The following is a 14,912-nucleotide window of genomic DNA, read 5'->3' on the forward strand; positions in this document are numbered from 1 at the left end:
ACAGCACAACCAGCACTCGAACCCTCGCAATCTGCCTCTGGAGTGTGTGCACTGTGCACTACGCCACCCTGCCTCTCAGTTGTTCATTACCATTATTACTATTATTTTGCAAATGGGAACATTAAGGCTCAGAGAGATCAGCCACTTGCCAAGGTCCCAGATTCAGTGAAAGATAGTATGAGATCCCAGGTTTTCGGAAGCACTGACTCCCAGTTCTTCCTCGACTCTCATCTTGCCTCTACACTCCCTCATTCTTCCTCCTCACAGATTCTGGGAAGGTCTAAATGTATTATCTTATCAAGGGGTGAATTTTGTTCCAAGTACAACATTTCAATACTCAGATCCTTCCGGAAGTAAAACCGTCACCTCTTCACTTTCAACCCAGTTTAATTGTCAAAATGAAAAGAGGATATTCACTAATGCAAGCTGTCAGCCAATACGTGGTGGACTCAGTCCGCTGCAGGACTCCAGCATTTTCAGCATGTTTGTCTTTGGCACCAAGGTGCACACATTCGTAAGGCACAGAGGGTGAGTAGAACATAGATCAAAATGAAACCCATGTAGAAATGTAGCTGGCAAATGGCTGATAGAAGGAGATTTTTAAAAAAGAAGAAGAAGAAGAAAGAAAAGAAAAGATATCCACTGAGAGGCAATAGAAGAGATTTTTTAATTCTTTCAAAGCTTGCCCAGCTGAAAGGGGTCTGCTCTAGTATAATTCCCTGACCCACTTTTTTTCCTAATAGATAGATAGCCAAGACACCCAGATGTGAGGGATACTGTCTCTTTAGAAGGCTCTTATTTGATTAGACACTGCTTTCATTTCATAGCAATTTGTATTTCCAAGGGCATCTCCTTCTTTGCTTTATTTTACATCCCAACTTCTATTTCCTTCCACAAAACCCAAGGCTCTGTATCTTCCAGTTAATGCCACAGTGCACCAGAATGCACGATTATGTGCAGTCTAATTTCCTTTAGGTCATGTTCACATTCAGTTATTTTATGCATATTGAGAGTAACTCAATATGTATAATCTTTCCTTTGAATTTTTAAGCTGAGAGTTCAGTATGCTCTAAGATAAATTAGACATTATTCCTAAGGCTTAGTGTGCTCTAGCCAACTACTCTAAGGCCCTGGGATTTCAAACAAACGTCTTTCTTTTTCTCCTTTCAGAAAACTAAGCTGGGTCTCAAAGTATGTCCCTTGCTATTGTGATTTCTTATTATTTCCTTTCATCCCTAGAAGAAATCTCTCAGTTCAGCATGATCCAGTGCCTCAGTCACAATTGGCTGAGTAATGTTTGCTTAAATAACAGCCCTTCCCAGATGGTTGATGGTAGCTTCAGGTCAAAACATAATGAAACTAAACAGTGATCAGTGTTCAGAAATCACTGGAGTGTTGCTGGGTGTGTAAGCATAATACAATTCTATCAGATCTTCTGATTAATGGCAAATCTGAGAATGAGAAGTTGAAAGAGGCAAAATTTTTTGTTTGCTTGCTTTGGGAGCCAGAGGAAACAGTGGCTGCTGGCTGCTAAGGGTTAAAGGGTCTCAGAAAAGTAAAAAGTGGTAGGGTGTGTGTGTGTGTGTGTGTGTGTGTGTGTGTGTGTGCATGAATAATTAGATGTCATCCACAACGATCATAGTAAATCTCCCATTTCCAAAAACCATTCCAGGGAAGTATGTCAAAGGTAATAGAACTTGCCACCAATTATCAAACCTATGGTATGTTTTATTGTCTGAGAGGTTATAAGCATCTTAAAGAACTTGGAAAGAAATTAAGCTTAAAGGTAAAATAGTACTTTCTTTTTAAATTTTATCCTGGTATATTTTTATCAAGGCATTCAAATTATAAAAGGTCAAAAGTTCATTTATAATCTATTTTCACTCCATATGAAAATATTTCTATTATCCCATTAAATATATTTATACTTGGTATATACTAGGGCCAACTATAAGGAGCCCTACCAAAGAAAGAACACCTTTATTCAGTTCTAAAATTAACATTTAAAGACGGGTAAACCATGCAATAATGATTCCCTATCTGTATATGTTGTTCTACATTTTTCAAGGCATTTTCAAGTGGATGATCTCCTTTAAGCTTCACAATAACTCTGTGGAGAAGGAAGGGAAGATACTATTTGCATCACTTTACAGTTGAGAAAACCAGAACCCAGACAGGGTGGAAGCTGGTCAGTTGTTCACCAAACTATGTCCCTTTTCCTTTTGGGTACACAACAAGACTACATTTCCCAGGATCCCTTGCAGTTAGATTTGAACATGTGATGGGTCCTGTCCACTGGAATATGGGTAGAAGTGATGTATACCACTTCATGGACTGACCTATAAAACCCTCTAGTATATAATCTTCCCATTCCCTTTTCTTTGTGACTACCTGAATGAAGATGATTCTAAGGGCTACAAGGATAGCAAAGCTACAAGATAAAAGAAGGCTGAGTCATGACTAAAAGGAGAGTTGCCCAGGAAAGCCAGCCTGCCAGGAATATGTACTGGATTGTTGCATGAGTGGGAAATAAGCTTATGTTGTTTTAAGTGATTGGAATATTGGGGTTGTTTATTGTACCAGTTATCATATACTAATAAAGAGAAGCTAAACTATTTACCCAATGTTATACAGCTACTTAGTTTTTTAAAAAGCCAGGATTAGAACTCTGTTTTACTAGTGCATAGTTTAATATTCATTTGTTTACCAGCACAAACCATGTGTAATGAACTGTGCTTTACACTATTGTTAGTCCAGTAACTGAAAGATTTAGAAGGATGATAGACAAGTCTTTGAATCTCTCAATTCTGATGATCTCCTCCTTCTGCTTTCTCCATGTGTTCTTCTAGTAGTTACTTCCTCAAGTATCCCAGCAACAAGCAAATACAACAACAGATACCACGCCTTACTGATCCAAGAAGAGGACTTACATTTGAAAATTATCTCCAGTGAGTTCCCTTCCTTCCTGATAGTACAATCAAGAGTTAATAAAATACATATTCTCTTCTACTGAGATGGGCTCAAATCGACATCCTTTAGAAGGAACCTGATAAATGAAGCTGCCAATACATGCACAGAATAGGCAGTGACTGAAGTCTCATTATATATGAGTCACAGACAGATGCTGTCAAAAAGCCAGAGGCCAGAGGATAAGAGCCAAGGCAGGCAGGGGTAGTGAATCTGCTAGGTGAGGACACTAATGAGAGCAAGATTCCACCAGGCCAGAGACAGCAGCAGTTATTCAGGACCCTGGAGAGCTCTTAGCGCACCATTGCTAAGAATGTTTATTCTGAGAACCCCATCAGGTAGTTTGCCCTTTTTTCTAAACTCCCTAGTTCATAAAAGGGGCTTCTCCTCTCTATGAATGTCTTGGTTTCTATGAAACAGGAGATTCATTCTCATGCTTTCTGATGAGTTCAGTGTCTATGTCTAGTAGACAGGTGGAGGCTGTCTTATCTAGCCTTACTGAGGGTCACACCTCAGAAAATCTAGAAAAGTACATAGCCAGAGGTGATCATTCTCTTTGATTATGTATGTTCTAGAAGGCTTCTCCTTTCTAGGTTAGAGGCTGGTGCTTAGGTGAGTCTGGTTCCAAACACATTACCAAGGGAAACCTTATTACTGTATGAACCACATCATTATCCCTTTGACCCTAACAGGATGATTGCCAAAATTATAGACCTTTTCTTTCTGAAAATGTGTTCTCAAGCAAGGTAACAGATACTCCATAAAAATGGATTCTATAGTAAAATTAGTTTTGGGAAGGTTTGAATTAAAATGTTAAATATTTACAGTGCTTTTATATATTTTTTCTTTCTCTATAAAGTACAATGCGATGATCAGTTTCAGACATATAAGCTTATTTTCCTCTTAGGATCTTGTTTCCTTTGTAGATATGTTCCTCCAAGTAGTATTACTGAGTTAAAGGGCTAGAACAATGCTATATCACTATACAGATATGGCCAAATCCAACTGGGCTTATAAAATTCCACTTCCACCAGTAGTGTATGAAAACATCAATTTTAATTTCACTTGTACTTGATTAGTAACTTGAATTATATTCTTTGATGACTAGTACCTAGAAAATTAGATAGTAGTAGTACTAGCACTACTTCTATAAAGTACATAGGACTATGTCTGGCCCATAATAGATACTCAGTGAATATTTGTTTAAGGTTGAAATGAAAGGTTTAACACTTTCTCACAAAATATGTGTCTACTTAGCACAGTTCCTCATTTGGAATCGTCTGCCTTTTTCTTCTTTATTATCAAGGTAGTAATGTTTTTCTTTTGAATCTGGTTAAGACATTAAGCCTCTGTTTTTCATATTTGTTGAAAAGATTTTCCCTGTGTTGTTTAATTTCTTATGTACACAATTTTAATTTTTATGTAATCAGATTTTTCAGTCATGATAATTGTGATGTTCTATCAATTTAAAGCTTATGAAACACAGAAACTCCAGAGACCTCATAAAAGTCACTGTTTTTCCTTTTGAATTAATTTCTCATATACAATTTATCCATTCTGTATTGTGGTGTGAGACGTGGGTCTAAATAGATGTTTCTCTAAATTAGTAACAAGTATCTCAGTACAATTTATAATCTAATCTTTTCCCCAGTGTTTTTTGACTTTTACCTGGCTCTTGGTAACATATGTGGATTAAAACAAAAGGGAATGGGTTTCAAATATCATGAGAAGAAGTAATATGAGATAAGATGGAATTATCTAACACTTTCCTCTGTGGTTTGCATCATTCTGTTCTCAAAAGATTTATAATCTTGTTGTCAAAGGTCAAAGTTTTGACTACATCATTTATCTGTTTGAATATAGCAATCTAGTGGCCTTAAAATGTTCTAAAGTAGATATCAAAATGTCACTTATACATGTAAGATATGCAGCAAAAATATAGTTTCTCTACTTCATAACCTGATATATTATTCTTCACAAATCCCAATAATATTTATTTCTAAGCCCATTGATCTTCTCTAGGCTACAGCCTGGATCTTAGGAAAGTGGGATTCATATAAAATGGTGGTCTTGAATTTTCTGGTGCTGTGTCCCATGCTGGTCTTGAGGTCAGTGACTGCATCTGGTGAACTTGTGATTTGCTTTTGTTTATTGGCTCAATGTACTAGAAGAGTTTTGACCCTCTTCCTCTGGGAACTTCAATCTAATCCCTAGAAATCCCTCTGAGTCTCTTAAACAACCTCCTTCTCAACCCCTGGGAGCAGAGTTTACCCTCACCTTCTGCGCCAGATCACTGCACCCTGACACAGGCAGTCTCATGGCCAGCTTCCTGACTCCAGCATATGGTCCACATCGCAAGAGAACTAAAGTTGACTCAAGAGTGCTAACCAGGCCCCCACTGCAGAGGACACTATTGGTGCTCCACAGTGATCCCCTTTACCAATCATTCACCCATTCCTCAAGTTTTTGCATGTTGGTTGCTAAGAGGTTATCCTTTACACAATTTCCCCCAGCTGAATGAGAGCCACTGTTGCCCAGGAAGCTATACCTACCTCTGCCTTTGGGGTGCAACCCATAGCCAATGACTAAATGCCACGGGGATATAATTCTCGTGTCCTTGCTTCAAGGGGAACCAACTCTGTGGTGCAATTTATGCTACAGAACTCCTGTGGAATCAGGCTAAAACTAAGAACACACCCTTACTTAGCATCTTCCCCTGCTCTATTCCTCTTACCTCACTCCCTTTCTTCTGAAAGTATTCATCCAATAAACAGCATCCAGGGAATCCCTGTCTCCAGCTATGCTTCTGGTGAGCATGACCTAAGCTTCTCACTATGTCTGATGATGCCTCGCTTTGCTAGGCTGAGTCATCCCATTGTCTTAGTACTTTTTATTCTAATGACTGACATTTCTCCTCTGTTCTACAGTGCAAGGTATGTCAAATATCAACTTTATTTGTAGATAAATTTCTGGGTTCTCCATTAAATTCCATTGGTGTATATTTTCTATCCTTGAAAAATAATATACTCCCTCGATTACTACAGATTTATAACAGATTTGTTATCCAGCGGATCAAGTCTTCCTGCCTTGTGGGTTTCCTTTTCTTCTTCAAAAGGGTAATGGCTATCCTTGCCCTTTTGTATTCGCATATAAATTTTAAAATCAATTATTCAAGTTCCACCAAAAACATCAATTGAAATTGCATTGAATTTAGAAATAAATTTAGGGAAAATTGGCTTCTTTTTTGCTCAGAATACTATGGCGTATCTCCCCTTTATGGCATTTCTCTAATGTCTCAAAATAAGATTTCATCATTTTTTTTCTGTAGCAATCTTGCACATTCTTTATTAGATTTATTCCTATATATTTTATATTAATTTCATTTTCTGTTTGCTCTTGGTATGGGTAAATATATTGGATTTGGGGATATGGAGGTTTTATATCCAGATACTGTGCTAAATTTTCTTAGTAATTTCAGTAGTTTATCAACCAAATCACTTGTATTTTCTATGAATACAATCATATCATCTGCAAATAATGCAGAACATTTGCTGTTTCTTTCTTTCCAGTTCTTATGGCTTTATTTCCTTTTCCTTGTCTTATGTACTGGTCAGAACATTGTTCACACTGTTGAATAGCAGTGGTTATCAGGGGCATCCTTGTTTTGTTCCTGATCTCCAAGATAAATTTTTAAATATTTTGTAATTGAATATAATGTTTTCAGTAGGTCTTTTGGAGATTAAAGATGTTCTTTTCTACTCCTACATCACTAAGAGGTTTTTTAAATCATAAATGTTGTTTAATACTATCAAATAAATTCTCTACATCTATTAAAGCAATCATGTGATTTTTTTTTTTTTTTTTGAGACAGAGTCTCACTCTGTCACCCAGGCTGGAGTGCAGTGGCACAATCTCAGCTCATTGCAACCTCTGCCTCAGCCTCCCGAGTAGCTGGGATTACAGGCGTGCATCACTAAGCCCATCTAATTTTTATATTTTAAGTAGGGATGGGGTTTCACTATGTTGGCCAAGCTGGTCTCAAACTCCTGACCTCAAGTGATCCACCCACCTTGGCCTCCCAAAGTGCTGGGATTACAGGCATGAGCCACTGAGCCGGGACCATCCCGTAATTTTTTTCTTACTCTCATATGTGATGAATTACACTGTTTAGTTTTCTAATTTTAAGTTACCTTTGCATTCCTGGGTCAAACTTAATTCGGTCACAATGTATCATGTTCTGTGAACTTTTCTATACATGTCTTTCTGTACGCTGTGTGCACATTTCTTTTGGCTGTTATATATAGGAGTCAAATTACTAGGTCGTGGGGTGTGGAAGCTGGTTTTAAAGAAAGGAGTGTGAGTTTAGCTTCAGATGTATTGAGTCAAGACTTCAGGAGGACATCTAGAAAGAATATTCAGCAGGCAATTTAAAATGTGGTCCTACGGTTTGTGTAGAAGCCAGAAACATGGACTTGAGAGTCATCAACATAAAGCTTATATGTGAAGCCATCAGAATGGAATGTTCTTTGTTGGGGAGGATCAGGAAAGAGAGAAGAAGACTCCAGATTAACACCTGGAAAACACCTATAGCTAAGAGATAGGAAGAGAGCCACTAGAGACAGGGTGGGAAAAAGATGGAGAGAGTATTGAGTTTCCTACACTATGAAGGAAGCAAGGGTAAGAAGGTGCTTAGATTTGGTGACCAGGAAGCCATTACACTATTTTCTCCCTTGCTGCAGCTGCTACTACAGCTACTACCAGTGTTTGTGTTGTTGTTGTTGTTTTTGTTTGTTGGTTTGGGTTTTTGGGTTTTGTTTTGTTGGTTTTTTTGCTTGCTTGTTTTTAATCTTTGTAAAGTTCTTTGGTTACTTTTGGAGTCATTCCAATTTGTAGGACTGTTATCAACCCTGGCAGCTGCTTAAGAACATTCTCTCCCACCCCGCAGAAACACTCAGGACAGAGTACTTAATGAGCACTTACTAATCATAGGCCCATCAGTCAAAATTATGACCTTTAAAATAGCAGGCTTTCAAAAGTCAGCTGAAGGTGCACATGCCACAGGACAAAGCAGTCACATAAATGGATAGGGGAAAAAAGAGGTTCCCTTTAAAAGCTATTAACTTCACAGAACTGGATAGCTTAGGTTTTATGACTTGATATACTGAACCTTCCTTCATGCACCTTCTTGCAACTCCTGTCAACACTTCTTTAGGCTCCTTTTCAAAGGTTGCTGGTGACAGATCATGAGTAAACAGAAAGGGGGAAATGAAGAAGGTCAGCTGAGTTTTGTGGATAGAAACATTAAAGTTTGGGAAGATTTCACCAGCTTGCCTCTACTCTCTGTGAGCAGGGATTAAGACAACATATACACAATCTGTCATTAGGTGCACAGACACAACCCTTGATATGATTTGTCTGTGTCCCCACCCAAATCTCATCTTGAATTATAGCTCCCATAATTCCCATGTGTTGTAGGAGGGACCTGGTGGGAGATAATTGAACCATGGGGGCAGTTTCCCCCATACTGTTCTCATGGTAGTGAATAAGTCTCATGAGATCTGATGGTTTTATAAGGGGAAACTCCTTTCGCTTGGTTCTCCATTTTCTCTTGTCTTCCACCATGTAAGACATGGCTTTTACCTTCTGCCATGATTGTGAGGCCTCCCTAGCCATGGGGAACTGTGAGTCCATTAAACCTCTTTTTCTTTGTAAATTACCCAGTCTCGGGTATGTCTTTATCAGCAGAGTGAGAACAGACTAATACAACTCTCAAATATGTAGCGAATGTTATTCCACAAGATAAATATTTATCATGTATTTACTATATTCCAAACAAAGGAAAGACAATTAGCCTTGCAGAAAACATCTTATCAGTGATATAAACTGTCAAAAGGCAAAAGAAAATGAGAGCATGAGATGGGTGATAAAGAAATAAAATGGATAACTTCAAAACCAGAATAAGAAAACAAAAATGAAATACACAATCAGGAACAACAACAACAACAACAAAGCAAAAATTAAACCCAAATATATCAGTAACCTATCTTTTAGTCACTATCTTTAAAAGATAAATAAATCTGCCTATATTGGGTAGATGAAAAACAAAAGCTAAGCATAAGCTATTTATTAAAAGGCACACCTAAAACATCAAGACATATATGAGCTAAAATAAAAAATGTACTAGACAAATAAAAACAAAAATCTACCTAGCAAAATTGAGAGAAGGCAAAATGGAATTTTGAGGAAGAACTTAGTAGTAATAAAGAAAGACCTCACTTGATTACAAAAAGAACAATACACCAAAAAAAAAATAATTTTGAACCTGTATGCACTTAATAATGTGGTTTCAAACTGGGCATGGTGGTTCATGCCTGTAATCCCAGTAATTTGGGAGGCTAAGGCATAAGGATCACTTGAGTTCAGGAGTTCAGCCACAGCCTGGGCAACATGGCAAAATCCCATCTCTACAAAAAATCAGTCAGGAATGATGGTAGTCCCCGCCTGTAGTTCCAGCTACTCAGGAGGCTGAGATGGGAGAAACAATTGATCCCAGAAGGTTGAAGCTGCAGTGAGCTGTAATCATGCACTCCAGCCTGGGTGACACAGCAAGACCCTGTCTCAGAAAATAATAATAATAATAATGTAGTCTCAAAATATATAAAGCAAAATTTTTATAACAGATATACCATCATAGAAGGAATTTTACTTAACTTTTCTCAAAAAGTTATTGATAAGGTAGCAAAAAACAAATATATATATATATGAATAGCAAAGATTTAATCTTCACTAAAAACAGAGCTTGATCTAATATTTATATACAGAACATTGTACTCAACAAAAAAGGAAGGCACATTCATTTTGAGATCATATGGAACATTTATAAAAATTGACTACAAATTAAGTAGGCTATAAAGAGAATCCCTCCAAATCCAAAGCTGGGGACCTATGGGCCAGTCGTTGAACTTGCATTCATGGCAGAGAGAAATCTACTAATACTGTTGGCTTCCTTTAGTTTAGAGACTGGGAAAGTCCCAGCCCCTATGTAGCCAAGTCAGGAGCAGCTGGCCAACTGGTCCAAACTAAAACCATGTCAGATGCCCAGAAAGTTTTCTGATTAATCAGAAAAAATGACTCAAACTAAATCATTGGAAGCTCTACATTTGGGGTTCAGAAACAAAAAGAGATTAAAATAAGAAATGAGTGTGATTGCATTTTTTTCTAGTTCACTGCTTTTCCTGGGTTCATTTTTCTATCCAATGGCAAACTGCAAAATTATTTCAACTGCCACCTTCCATTTCTGTTGTACTTTTACACATATTCATTCATTTGATCCTCAGAATAAGCCTGTGAAGTAAAGAAAGTAATATTATATGTATTCATTAAGACAAAGTAGATGAAACCTGCTTCTTGTCCATTACCAGAAAAAAAATTCTTTAATGATAGAAAATTCAGATTGTGTTGAAAAATATCTGCACATTATTCTGGATAGCCAATAGCGTCTTTGTAACCTTTACCCCATCACTAACCTATCAGCAGAAAGTTCATTTTGTCAGCAGGGCAGCAGTATGAAAGTTCTTGGAAATCATCAGTGCCCTAACAGTTTTCAACCCAGAAACTGATCATCTTTGGGATATAAAAGCTTTGCCTCCCTTGCTCAGAGGTGGGATAACACTAAGGCATTTTTTAAAACTAATACATATTTGAACATACTTAAGTGGTACATGTGATATTTTGTTACATGCACAGAATGTGTAATGATCTAGTCAGGGTATTTGGGGTATCCATCACCTTGAACATTATTATTGCTTTGTGTTGGGAACATTTGAAGTCCTCGCTCTAACTATTTTGAAATAGGCAACACGTTGTTGATAACATGGTCACCCTCCTCTTCTGTCAAACATTATAACTTATTCCTTCTATCTAACTGCGTATTTGTACCCATTTACCAATCTTTCTTCCTCTCTTCCCCCGAAAGACATCCTTTCCCGCCGCTGGTAATCACTATTCTACTCTGTACCTCCATGAGAGCAATTTTTCTAACTCCCACATATGAATAAGAACACGCCTGGCTTATTTCACTTAACATAACGTCCCCCAGTTCGATTCGTGTTGAGGCACTTTTTTTTAAACAGGGTATCCCTCTGTCACTCAGGCTGGAGTGCAGTGGCATGATCACGGTTCACTGCAGCCTCAACTCCCAAGGCCCAATCAATCCTCCCACCTCAGCCTTCCCAGTAGCAAGGACTAGAGGCATGTGCCACCACTCCCAGCTAATTTTTGTATTTTTTTGTAATGATGGGTGTCTCACCATGTTGCCCAGGATGGTCTCAAACTGCTGGGCTCGGGCAATCCTCCCATCTCAGCCTCCCAAAGTGCTTGGATTACAGGCATGAGCCACTGTGCCCAGCCCAAGAGGCATGTTTTTCACACTGCTTCCTAGAGTTCCCCAGCAGGCTTAAGTTCCAGTATCGCTCTGTGTTGGCTTTTCCCTTGCCTGTCTTCTTTCCCCACTCCCTATCAATATTTCCTTCATCTCTCAATTAAATGAGTTGTACTTGAATCTTTGTCCTGGTATTGGCTTCTGTGGGAACCCAAACTATGGCATATTTCACTCAGAAAAATTTGCAGCATGTCTTGTACAATTTCTACTTATTGCTTAATGTCAGAAATAACTGAGTCATTAACACTTGTTTTTTATTTCCTGAAATGTAGAAAATTTATGGTACATTTTAATCAATGAACATGTCATTTTGTAAGCAACCCCAGCATGCATAGCTGATACTGATGGCCTTATTTACTGCAGAGGGAGAGAGGAAGGAAGTGTACAATGTTTAAGATGAGTATTCACAACTGGAATTGAGTGAGGACATGGGGCTAGGAATGGGTTGACAATCCTTCATGTTGTGGGTGTCACAAATGACTTGCCTGTGTGTGCTCTAAAAACCTGCACAGCTCAATGCTTCGAAGGCTTCTGGAGACTACAGTGGGGTTTTGCCTGGCCCCGATTCCAGATGGGAATTGAGACATCCAACATCAGTGTCGCTTTTAGGGAGGGCTGGTCTTTCCTGGGGACCTTCTGTGAGAATGGTGACCTTCTCTAGGCAAACCCACCCACTCTCTCTAACATTGGACTGAGGTCTAGCTCCAGACTGCCCAACTCTGTTACTTACACTACTTATAGAGGAAATTATTAGGAACATTTCTTCTGCCCTTTATTCTTTTCAAGATGATTTGTAACCATTTATTGCTCATTCCTTACAAAGGCCCAATGAGGAAATGCAGGGAAAATCCAGGAGATTGTAGATGGGTGACAGTTCAAATTACACTTCCAGTATCCTGACACCCTTCCTTGGACAGAAGAAAGTATCTAAAGATCATACCAAATCTTCCTTTGAAGTGACAGGTAGGCCAATGCAAAGTAGTTCAAAAGGATATTTCATTTAAAAAAATAAATCTTGCTTTACCACTCTGTAGTTTAAATAGCTTTATGGAGGCTTTGGAGTTATATTTTTGTTCCTCTTGCTTTGTATACATTTTTTAAACGGCCAAATCCATTCTATGATAAATAAGATTTTATCCCCCAGGAAACATGACTTTTGAGTTCTTTGCAATGCATGGGCTCTGCTTCTGGAACAATTGTTTTTTATCCCTGGTGAAATGATATCGTCCCCTTGTATGAATAAATGGGCACATACTAAAAACTATGGCAAGGAGGGAAGAAAAAAAAACAGATGAAAACAAGCACTTAAAATAACTGGAAGATAACTTCCCTTGTTTGTTCTTGTCCTTGTTCCAGAAAGCGACTAGTTCAGGCAAAAAGGACAAGCGTCCTCACTCAGTTATGGTGAGGATGCAGAGGTTCAGCAGGGTCAGATGCCAGTTATGCTTAGTGTCACCAACCTTTGCTTTTCCTTTTTTTATTGTTTTCAAATTTTGCATTCCATATTTGGAAGTCACCTTGGCTAGAGATGGGAAAGGAATTGTAGACCACTGATTTTCAAGGAGCAAATTCCTTTCAATGCCAAATAAATCTTATTTGACTTTCCAATATATAAAGCAGATTTAAAAGTGGTATTTTATTTGTCTGAATTTATTGTATAAATTCTAAGTCAGATAAGAAACACCTGCTATAGCTTTGGATGTTTGTCTCCTCCAAATCTCATGTTGAAAATTGATCCCTGATGCTGGAGGTGGAGCCTAATGAAGGTGTCTGCATAGGGCCTAATGGAAGGTGTTTGGGGCCCATGAAAGAGGGCATGGATCCCTCATAAATAGATTAATGCTCTCCCAGGGGGAATGAATTATTGTTCTAAATAGTTCCCACAAGGGCTGATTATTGAAAAGAGCCTGGCACCTCCCCTCTCTCTCTTCCTTCTTTTTTCGCCATGTGAATTCTGCACACTAGCTCTCCTAAACACCTCTCAAGGGCCCCCTACCCATTCCAATAACGTCATAACATCACCTTGAGCTTTAGGATTTTTTTTTTTTTTGAGACAGGGTCTCACTCTGCCACCCAACCTGCAAGGTAGTGGTGCAATCACAGCTCACTAAAGCCTCGACTCCCCTTGCCCAAGAGATCCTAATACCTCAGCCTCTTGAGTAACTGGGACTACAGGCATGTACCACCACACCTGGCTAATTTTTGTATTTTTTTGTAAAGACAAGGTTTCATAATGTTTCCCAGGCTAGGGTCTCGAACCTCTGGGCTCAAGTGATCCTTCTGCCTCAGCCTCCCAAAGTGCTGGGATTACAGGCATGAGCCACCTTGCCCTGCTAATGGGAGTAGTGCCCTTGTAAGAAAAGCCCCAGAGGCGTCCCTTGCCCTTTCCACCATAAGGACAAAACAAGAAGATGGCCATTTATGATCAGGTTCTCACCAGACACTGAATCTGCCAGCACCTTCACCTTAGATTTCTGGTCTAAGGTACCTTGTTATAGCAGCTCGAGTGGCCTGAAACAACTGGATTCACAGAAGACCTTTGCCTAAGGCTTTATTTAGAACTAAAATCCCATTGTTTAACCAAAGGAACTTTTTCTCATAAGATATCCAGTTGACATCTCAGGGCCAGCCCCATCTCAACTATGTAACAATCCTTGCAGCACTCTTCTTCTAGACCAAGTGTTCCGTTTTCTGTTACTGTTACTTGAATTAATATTGGCCTATTTTAAATTGCACATTCATTTGCATTGTAAATGATACAAACAATGATATGGTTTGGCTCTGTGCCCCCAACCAAATATCATCTCAAATTATAATCCCCATGTGTGGAGGAAGGGACCTGTAATCCCCACATGTTGAAGGAAGGAAGTGATTGGATTATGGGGATGGCTTCCCCTCAAGCTGTTCTTGTGATAGTGAGTTAATTCTCACGAGATCTGATGGTTTTATAAATGGTAGTTTTTCCTGTGTTTGTGCACACTTCTCTCTCCTGCTGCCATGTGAAGAAAGTCCTTGTTTCCCCTTTGCTTTCCACCATGATGATAAGTTTTCTGAGGCCTCCCCAACCATATGGAACTGGGAGTCGATTAAACCTCTTTCTTTTATAAATTACCCAGTCTAGGTTATTTCTTTATAGCAGTGTGAAAATGGACAAATACAAACAATAATGCCTCCCACACCTATTTATTCCTTTCCACTCCCCAGAAGTAACCCCAACTAAGCATCCAGCAACTGTCCTCTAACTTGCGTGATGCATTTACAAATTACACACGTATACCCATGTGGCCTTTAGTAATGCAAATAGAACCGTATTTCATTTACTGTTCTGTGACTTGCTGTTTGAACTTAAGAAATGTCTCTGCAAGTTAAGACATGATTTTCAAATCATTTTATCTAGATTGATTGCATTCTTTTTTTTTTTTTTTTTTTTTTTTTTTTTTTTTTTTTTTTTTTTTTTTTTTTTTTTGAGACGGAGTTTCACTCTTGTTACCCAGGCTGGAGTGCA

This window comes from Cebus imitator, unplaced genomic scaffold (assembly GCF_001604975.1).
Source record: "Cebus imitator isolate Cc_AM_T3 unplaced genomic scaffold, Cebus_imitator-1.0 Scaffold128, whole genome shotgun sequence".
Classification (NCBI taxonomy): Eukaryota; Metazoa; Chordata; class Mammalia; order Primates; family Cebidae; genus Cebus; species Cebus imitator.